This window comes from Diospyros lotus, chromosome 13, assembly GCF_014633365.1.
Source record: "Diospyros lotus cultivar Yz01 chromosome 13, ASM1463336v1, whole genome shotgun sequence".
In the NCBI taxonomy this organism is placed as follows: Eukaryota; Viridiplantae; Streptophyta; class Magnoliopsida; order Ericales; family Ebenaceae; genus Diospyros; species Diospyros lotus.
The window spans coordinates 34323820-34332971 of record NC_068350.1 but is presented as its reverse complement, the minus strand read 5'-3'; the positions used below and the strand labels follow the sequence as shown (position 1 = coordinate 34332971).

Sequence of the window (9152 nt, the reverse complement as noted above, 5' to 3'; positions counted from 1 at the left end):
AATCGCCCTCTCCAACCGACCGTTAAAAAGAAAAATTACAATTTCAAAGAAAATAGAAAATAGGGATAAATTCGATTTAAAAAATATTATTTGCTTTGCTCAAGGTAAAATCAATTTATAACCAAAAATAATATTTGTAGCAATCTTAATACCCGCAATCACAATATAAAGTCTTGTAAGACTCTTCCATTCTTAAATTAAAATTAGTATTAAAGGGCAACTAATAAAAATAAAAATAATATTTAGAATCATAAGCGATGACAGTGTCATGGTTACGTAAGTTTTCTCATTAGAAGAAACTAAAGAGATTATGTGTCCTTATCTCTTCTGACTAACATTTTCTAAAATGAAGATGTGACACATGACTGCCTCATCATCAGTCGTAGACAGTCATGAGTTTTAACATTATTCTTAAAGCAAATGATATGTAGGTGTATGAACCATGAAATATCAAAAAAATAAATTTAGAATTTCAACAAATGGTAAGAGGTTGAGTCGGGTTGTAAGAGAGAGAGAGATGATTCTACGACAAATATTTATATATCTAGAAGTCATCAATAATAATATATATATTTTTTTAATTTTAAACATGATAGGCACCGTCTTAATATCGTCTTTTATAAACTTGATTCGTATAATTATAAAATAGCATGTTAAAATTAAAGTACCCCAAAAGCTATGATGAACCCAAAAGCAGTTGAGTTCATGTTGGTTGAATTTGAAGGCATGATGAACCAAAACAAAAGGTGGTGCTGGCAATGACGGAGAGGTAAAGCAAGAGAGAGAGAGACAAGAGCACATGGAAGAGGGCCTAAAGGGAAAGAGATGCCACATGCCATGCCTTGCTTCGCACTGCCTCAATCCATTCACTTCATCCTCTTTCTCTTTTCTTTCTAAAAGAAAACTCACTTTTTTTAACCCTTAATTTCTATATTTAAAATAATATAATTTACCTCGACTCATCTATTATATAATATAATAAATAAATATATGCGTGTCACCTCAATCATCGTAATGGCATTTTTATTTTGAAAAATTCATATTTTTACGAAATAGTGTTTTTATAATTATCATTTAAGACAAGATAGTTAAAATCGAAATTTTAAGTAAGATCGAAAAATGGTTCATAATATCGGATCATAAAATCGTAAGATTTTAAAGATAATTAAAATACTATTTATTTTTTATAAATATATATTTATAATAACATAATTTTATAAAAAATAAATTAATATCATTTAATAACCTGATTATTCTTTATTATAACTCAAAAGGTGATACTTCCAAAATATAGCTCAAAACTAACATGTTGGTATAGACAATTTAGAGGTAAAATATAACTTAAAATTCTTTAGAGAATGATTCTAATATTCTCCATTAGATTTAAGTTACAATTTATACTTAAAGCGTAAAATCGTTTGAGGTCTCTAAAATGTAAAATCATAAAATTGTACACATAAAATCTAGATTTTATAGGATTTTACCACAAATAAAATTTTACATAGGATTTGAATCTTTTGGGGTTTCTGAAGTGTAAAAACGTAAAATTATACACATAAAATATAGATTTTAACAACAATGATCTAAGGTAATTTATATCAAATTCTTACATATATATTCTTTATATATTAAAATTATCGTCCTTGCATGGTTTCTCGCAGTTCGTGTCCTCAATTTCGACATATGAGATAAATAACAGATGAAAATTTTACCTCATTGTATAGGATAGAGAATCAAATCAACGACTTACTAGTATGAAGTCCAATTTATTATGACCTAATCGCTTGATTTATATTTTAAAGACTATATTCTCTTTATATATTTATATTAGGACGATGATTCATGTTATAGGCGTACGAGTTACAAAATGAGGGATTTGAAACGAAGGTTCGTTGGATGACAATTTTGATTTATCTCTTTGTAGCAAACCACACGAATGGCTATTATTGGGGGGGGGGGTGTTGGTTTGGACACGTGTAAGGAAAGATAGATGGAAGAGGGAAGCAAGCAAGAGGTCTGGGTTGGGGGGTACCCTATCTTTTAATAAATCCAAAACTCCTAATCATATGGAATGTATCTTTCCTTACAAACAAATCAACAATACCCATTCCACTGCGTGTACGTACGGTCAAGGACTTTCAATTATTTACATTACACTCATTTCTTTTTTTTTAATTCTTAGTTTCATAATGTTACAATAGAATACGGTATGCAAAATTTTAATCTAATTGAGATAACCAAATCAAATTAACTGAAATTATCGGTTTAGTTTGGTTTTTGATAAAATTCAGTTCGCTTAGTTTATTTTTTGAGAAATTTTGGTTAATCGGTCTCAATTCAGTTTCTGGGTTAAAAAAAATTAAAATAACCAAACCGACCAAAGTTATAAAATGATATTGTTTTTGGGCCATACTGTTAGATGTATTAGAAAAGAAAAGAAGAAAGGGAGAACAAAAGTTTGAAGTCAAAAAAGAAGAACCCAATCTTAATCTTTCACTTTAAGTCTTTGACCTTTCGTCTTTTCTTTTACCATTGATCTTTGATCGATGGTCATCATTTTTGTCTCCCGTCAGTTATTGTCATCTCTATCTTCCTCTTTACTCCGACTAACAAACTACGAGTCAAATGAAAAACTAAGTCTCTTTTTCTTTGCTTGTCAATGTCAACATCCCTGTCTTTCGTCAACCATCATCGTTTCCATCATTCTTTTGCTTCAATTAGTGACTGACAAATCAAACAAAGAACCTAGTCCCGTTTCCTTTCGACCTTCATTTTGCTGCCTTCACCCATCGATGTTGTTGTCCACGTTTCTCATTAGCTGTTATCGTCCCTTGTCTTTCTCTTTGCTCCAATCGACAATCCATAAATGTGAGTTTCAGTTAGGTTTTTTTTATTTTTTTAGTGGTTTCTAGTTTTTTCAGCTTGTTCGATCTTTTGATTTGTTTAATTTCTTTCAATTTTTTGTGGTTGTTCGATTTACTCAATTAGTTTAGTTTTTTTTTTTTAAAAAAATTGTTTGATTTTTAATTTTTTTATTTGTTTGGTTGGTTTGGTTTAGCTCTTGAAAGAAGTTTAATTTTTTCAATTATTGGATTTTGGCTGGGTTAATAATCGAACGATTGTTTGCAAACCCCTATTTAGTTGTGACATATTTTATGTCATATTAATATACATATACAACATATCAATATATGATGTTATTAAAAATATCACAATCAATATTCAAATAGTATATTTGTAATATTAAATTCAATTATTTTCTAGATGCAAGAACATATATGGGTGAAGAGGTTGATTGATTGGAAAGGTTTGAAATGTAAGTTAGGTTTGATTGCTGGTTACATAAAAATTAATAAAAATAAAAAGATCTTACTTGGGATGCCCTCCTCCCTCCCCTATGAGAGACGTCCTTACTCAGTTATTGATTAAAATAAAAATATCTTGGTTTATTAGAGTTAAGAGTTCAGTTTATTTTAAATAATCAAATCAAATTGACCAAACTTATCGATTTGGTTTGATTTTTTTCTTGCATCGATTCTATTCAGTTAATTTTTTTCAAAAATTTGGTTTTCGATTTTAGATTCGATTTTTTGTTGAAAGAATCAAATTAATCGAATCAACCAAACTTTAAAAATAATTTTGCTTTGATATTTATAAAACGATATCAATTTATTTGAGTTTGTGTGTTTTCTATTAATTATTTCAGTTTTCTCTTGTGTTCTTTCGATTTAATTGGTTCGATTCAGTTTATATGGTTTGGGTTCGATTTTTTCAGCTATCAGTTAATATGATTTTTTGAGTTAATCGGTCTGTTCGGTTGGGTTTTGCTCCCTAATTTGATTTAATTAATTAGTGAATTTCGATTAATTAGATAACTAAACCAACTCTTTGCACACCCCTAATTAACTCGAAACCCTTTTCAATAATTGTTATTTGTATATTAATTTTTAATATTTATATAAAGAAATTAAAAATACGTTTTCATAAGTTATTAACCACTTTTCAAAAATTATATACACATTAAAAATTAAAAATATTTCTAATTTTCTAAAATTCAAAACACTTTTTATATAATAAAAACATGTTTATAATATTTAAACAATAATTGATCATCTATACAAAAAAAATGTTGTTAATTTCTATAAGATTTATTTATAATTTTATTTTTGATTAAAAATTCTCTTTAGTATTATTTTTTGACCAAAATAATAAAAACGAAAATGACTACAATGCCACCATTCATCTTAAATAATTACACTCAATTTTATTATTACAAATCAATTAAAAATACAAACCAAACTTATACTTAAGTTGAAAGAAGTGACGCAAATTTATGTTTGAGACTGAAATATGGAGAAAAAAAAGGGGAAAATATAACTATTAATTTTAATTAATTTTTAAATTCAAACAAAATTATAATTTATGTTTAAAGAAGTGCGAAAGTTAATCAATCAATGAAATCCAATTTATCTTTGAATCACAACAATAAATTAGTCTCCAATTCATTTTTGAATCATAAAAACAAATACGAAAGGGCTTTGGCACATGTGCCTTGCATCAAAATGACCATTATACTTTAGGACATGATACGAGTGATAAAAATTTTAAATTTTATTGGAAGTAACGGAGGATCAACATTTAGTGGAATTAGAAATGTTTCATTTAGACCATGCATTATGTCTCCTGCTTTGAGGGTCGGCGTGTATCGTGATTAATCCCTCTCACGTACGTTGAGCAGTGTGTGAGGACTCTTAAGGTGAGGGATTTCATATTTTTGCACCCAAGAAATGTTTCATTTAGTCGGGATTGACTACATGTTCATTTAGAAGTGTATAAATTTGAGATTGCATTCGATTTACTTGAAAGTCAAATTAGGAAGAAAGACCGATCGCTTCCAAGATTAGATAAGTGAAATTTGGACACCTAAATCATTAAAAAAAAAAAAAAATAACCATTGTGCTCTACGTTCAGGGGACGCCCAACCCAAATGGGCCAAAACTACCAAATTGGGTCCACACATGACCATTGAGCCTGGGGTTTATGGAACACCCAAAACTACCAAATTGGGTCCTTGGGATCAAATTAATGAATTTCTTATCATCATTTACATTACATTGCTTAAAACCATTAGGGATGGTCAACAAATTTTGTCTAAGGTAGTATTTATATGAAAAGATTTAATAATTTTTATATTATTTGTCAATTATGTAACATAAATGTACTGAGATATTCGAGTTTAAAATTAATTATGAAAAAAAAATAATTTCAATATTAAAAATATTACTATAAATGTAACTCTCTTTATATATATATATATATATAAATATATGAGTTTAGAACTTAAAATAAAGTAAGAATTTTGAAAATGGGTGTTACACATTTGTAAGTTATTCAACATTGCTTAAACGGGTGAATCCAACCAAAAGGAGATGGAAAATGATTTCTAATTTGAATTTGAATATTTTTTTTTTTATAATGTGAAAATTGAGGGGTCTTAACTTGGCCTAGATTGTCACACCCTCCTTATAAATTACGGTCCGCTCGCTAAAATTAAGGATGAGCATAATGAATTTCCCATTTCCTCTCTTCTTAGTCCATTAAATAAAGATTATATTATTTTTAATGAAAATTTTTATATAAAAATTAGTTGAATTATACTATTTGTCTATGAACGTTATCCTTTGTAATAAATTAGTCATTATATTTTAATTTTTGTTATAATTTAGACATTTTTTTAATTTTTTTTTGTTAATAAAAACAATCGAACATACACTAATATAAACTCAAAAAATACTTAAATATTAAAACTAACATACACCTCATAATCAAGTGATTTTGAAGTTTATGCTAATGTTATACCATGTTAAGTTTGGTTAACAAAATTTGACAAAAAATCAAAAGAAAGATTAAATTATGACATAAATCAAGATTTAGTGATTGTAGTGACAAAAATTAAAATATAAAGACAAATGAAACGTAAAACTTAAAAGAACTAGCAGCATGACTTAACCTAAAATAAATCATATTTGTAAAGATCACACATAAATGGAAGATTTGCAGGAGGTTGCTGCCCTGCCCCCAAAGATGGCGCAATGAAACACACCATCGCCATACCTCGCTGCTGCGACAGCCAACAGCAAAGCAGCCAAAGCCAGCAGCAGCAAGCAAGGTGGAGAAAGGTCACGGGTTGTCAAAGGACCACACAGGATTTGAAAGAGAGAGCTCTCTGGTTGAAGAAGAAAAGTGGTGAAAGCCACACCACGAAGACATCAACTTGTGCCTCTTTGAAAACTATGTAACATAACATGGCTGAATTGATGGTCCACTCCACTCCCCTCCACTCCTTCAGATGCTGAACAAAACTGTTTGAAAAAAGGGTGGCTTTGTTGCAGCAGCAGCAGCAGCGGCCTGAACATGATTAGAAGATGTGGCAGTCCATAATTTCCATGTGAAATACAGGTGCATGACTCCAACATTTAACTTTTCCACGAACAGGTATTATATATGTGTATATATATATATTATATGAAAAGTTTTTACCCTGGATGTCCTCCTTGATGCAACCCTCTAGAAAGGGAATGGTGGATGTTCTCGATCTGCCTAGTTCCCCCCAAAAAATGACCCTCCTCCTATTGGCTGGAAAATTCATTGGGGGGGGGGGACACAAGACTCTTTGTTTCTACCCCTTGATTTTAGTGTGAGTGAATCTGCAGTCAACAAACACCAGTAGGCTCCAGTGACAAACAAAAATCCTGCAACTCCTTATGTTCAAGTTAGATCCATTCACCAAAGCAGATTAAAGTTCTAGATGGCACTGTTCTCTCTGCATGAATGAATCCATTGTAACAAAGAAAGATGAAGAAAATAGAAATAAATTACTCTGATAGACACACACATATATGGAATCCTGCTAAATTTGTCAATACGAAACTGCATGGCAGTAACCCAAAAATCTCATGAATACAGTATCTCATATATAATGTTGTCAATTCCTCCCCAAAAATCTCATGAATACAGTATCTCATATACATGTTGTCAATTCCCCCAGTTAGTATAAATGAAGCAGCAGCTCTTCACAGGACCAGAACAATTTTATTTTATTTTATTCTTTTGTCATGTGGAGCTTACATTTTAAATCGACTTTAAGCCCCACCTTCATGCGAGTGCATTTAACTAATTCATTTTTTTTTTTATGCTAGAGACTTGGACTTGGCGCGCAATGAGTTAAGAGATCAGCTCATAGTTAGATGAATCATGGGTGACGCAATAAGTCTCTTTCTCTCAGACCAACCAGGTAAATCCCAATCAACTACCTGTCAATCACCATTTTATTCTATATGTATAAGTATATATAGAAAAAAATTCTAGGGTCTCAAATCCTAGAAGGTAAATATTACAAACACGTAGCTGCAACAACTATTTTGAGAATTCATAACCAAACGTATACCAAACGTATTTGAGTTTAATGTGCTTTTGGTTCTTTCTAATGTAATTTCTTAGATGAATAACATATTTCGTTTGCTAAAAAGAAATATTAAGATAGGAGGCATGCCCTTCTGAGTTCTCTCCCAGTAAGGAAGAAAACAGATGAAATCATAGACTGGAGTGACTGTTGATAACAGAATAAGATTAAGACCAATAAAAGACCAGAGTGCTGTCATAGGACGGCTTCTCTGTGGCATTATTCTGTAGATTTCTTTATATAAATACATTGTTCAGCCGCCTGCCTGAGAAGGGAGCTTCACGGTGATCAGGCCCGGACCTAAATCTAATTCACTTTGGATTTGCTTCATTGAGGACGGAAATGCTTTTTTTTTTTTTTAAAGAAGTGACTTTTAATATGATGATATTTTTATAGAGAATAGCTAAAATTAATTTGTTCATCTTTCTCGTTTGGCAATTTGGGAACAGGAAGGTGAAGCATGGACAAGCAATAGCAAACTGCAAATTGTGCTGTTTACAAATAGAGTCCCTGTTCCTATTTTCTGTTCTTTTAACTGTTTCTTCAGCAAAAATAAGATACGTCACTAAATTAACACAGTAATTATCTCAAAAAATATAGAATTAAATAAAAAAATTATAGAATCAAAGGATAATGCATATACGATCCTATAATTTTTTTTGTTTGATTCTATAATTTTTTTTAGAATAATTATTATTTGGTGATGCGTGTTTTATTTTTATTGAGGAGACATCTAAGGAGATAACAGATCTGGACTCAAGAATAAAAGATAATAGGATATGGAGAAAAGAGTAGAGGGATAAAACCACGTCATTTTGATAATTTCGAATTGAAATGTTTTTGTCAACTAAATTTAGCTATTTTTATTTTTATATTAGTGTATTATATTATGTATTTAATTAATTTAAGGGTAAATGATATTAATGGAGGAGTGTCACATTAAGTGTCATTTTAAAGTGCCTAAGTAATGTTTTTAAATTGAGAATGGTATTATAATTATATTAAGTGTATATATATAAATATATATTATTTCTTAATAATTTTGAAAATTATTCAAATCCAAACTTACATTATAAATCAATCTCCTGTTGTCATGTATATGACAATGAATAGCTTTGAATAATTTAAAAACAAAAATAGAATATATTTTCACCTGTTAATATATTCAAGCTTGGCATACATGGCAACACAACATTAAGATATTATGGTATCACATAATATAACGAGGTTGCCTATTCTCAGCTAATTTTTTTTTAAAAAAACATTTAATTTCTTTCCAAAAAAAGTGTTTCAATATTGTGTTATTGACTTCATCTTCCTTGATAATTTTTCGAAATATGGATTTTTATAAATAATTGCAAATACGAAGTGTATATATGTAAATAAAATTATATTACATGAACTTATAAAAGTTGTTAGTATATCAAGAAAAGAGTTTATACAAATAGATGCAGTGAGAAATAGCAAACGTCAAATAAAGCAATAAAATTTGACAATAAAACAAACAGTGCCAACACTTTCGCACAAAATCAGAAATGTAGTGAACTCCCTCTTTGCTGTCAATTGAAGTCAATTGCATGTAACTCATTGCTCTCTAATATCCTTTTTTTCCCTTTAAAGATTTGATAAACTTGAGGGTAAAAATAACACAAATGGCCAATGACCACTTCAAGGTAGAGTTAAGTTCAAG

General features: G+C 29.7%; 1 long non-coding RNA gene across 1 annotated transcript; it reads left to right on the top strand.

Annotated features, from left to right (window-relative positions):
* Positions 1-6403: 6403 nt before the first annotated feature.
* LOC127788314 (uncharacterized) lies at positions 6404-8052 on the top strand. Its single transcript, XR_008020316.1, has 3 exons — positions 6404-6459; positions 7200-7294; positions 7912-8052. It is a non-coding gene; the product is annotated as an uncharacterized LOC127788314 (long non-coding RNA).
* The last annotated feature ends 1100 nt before the right edge of the window (positions 8053-9152 follow it).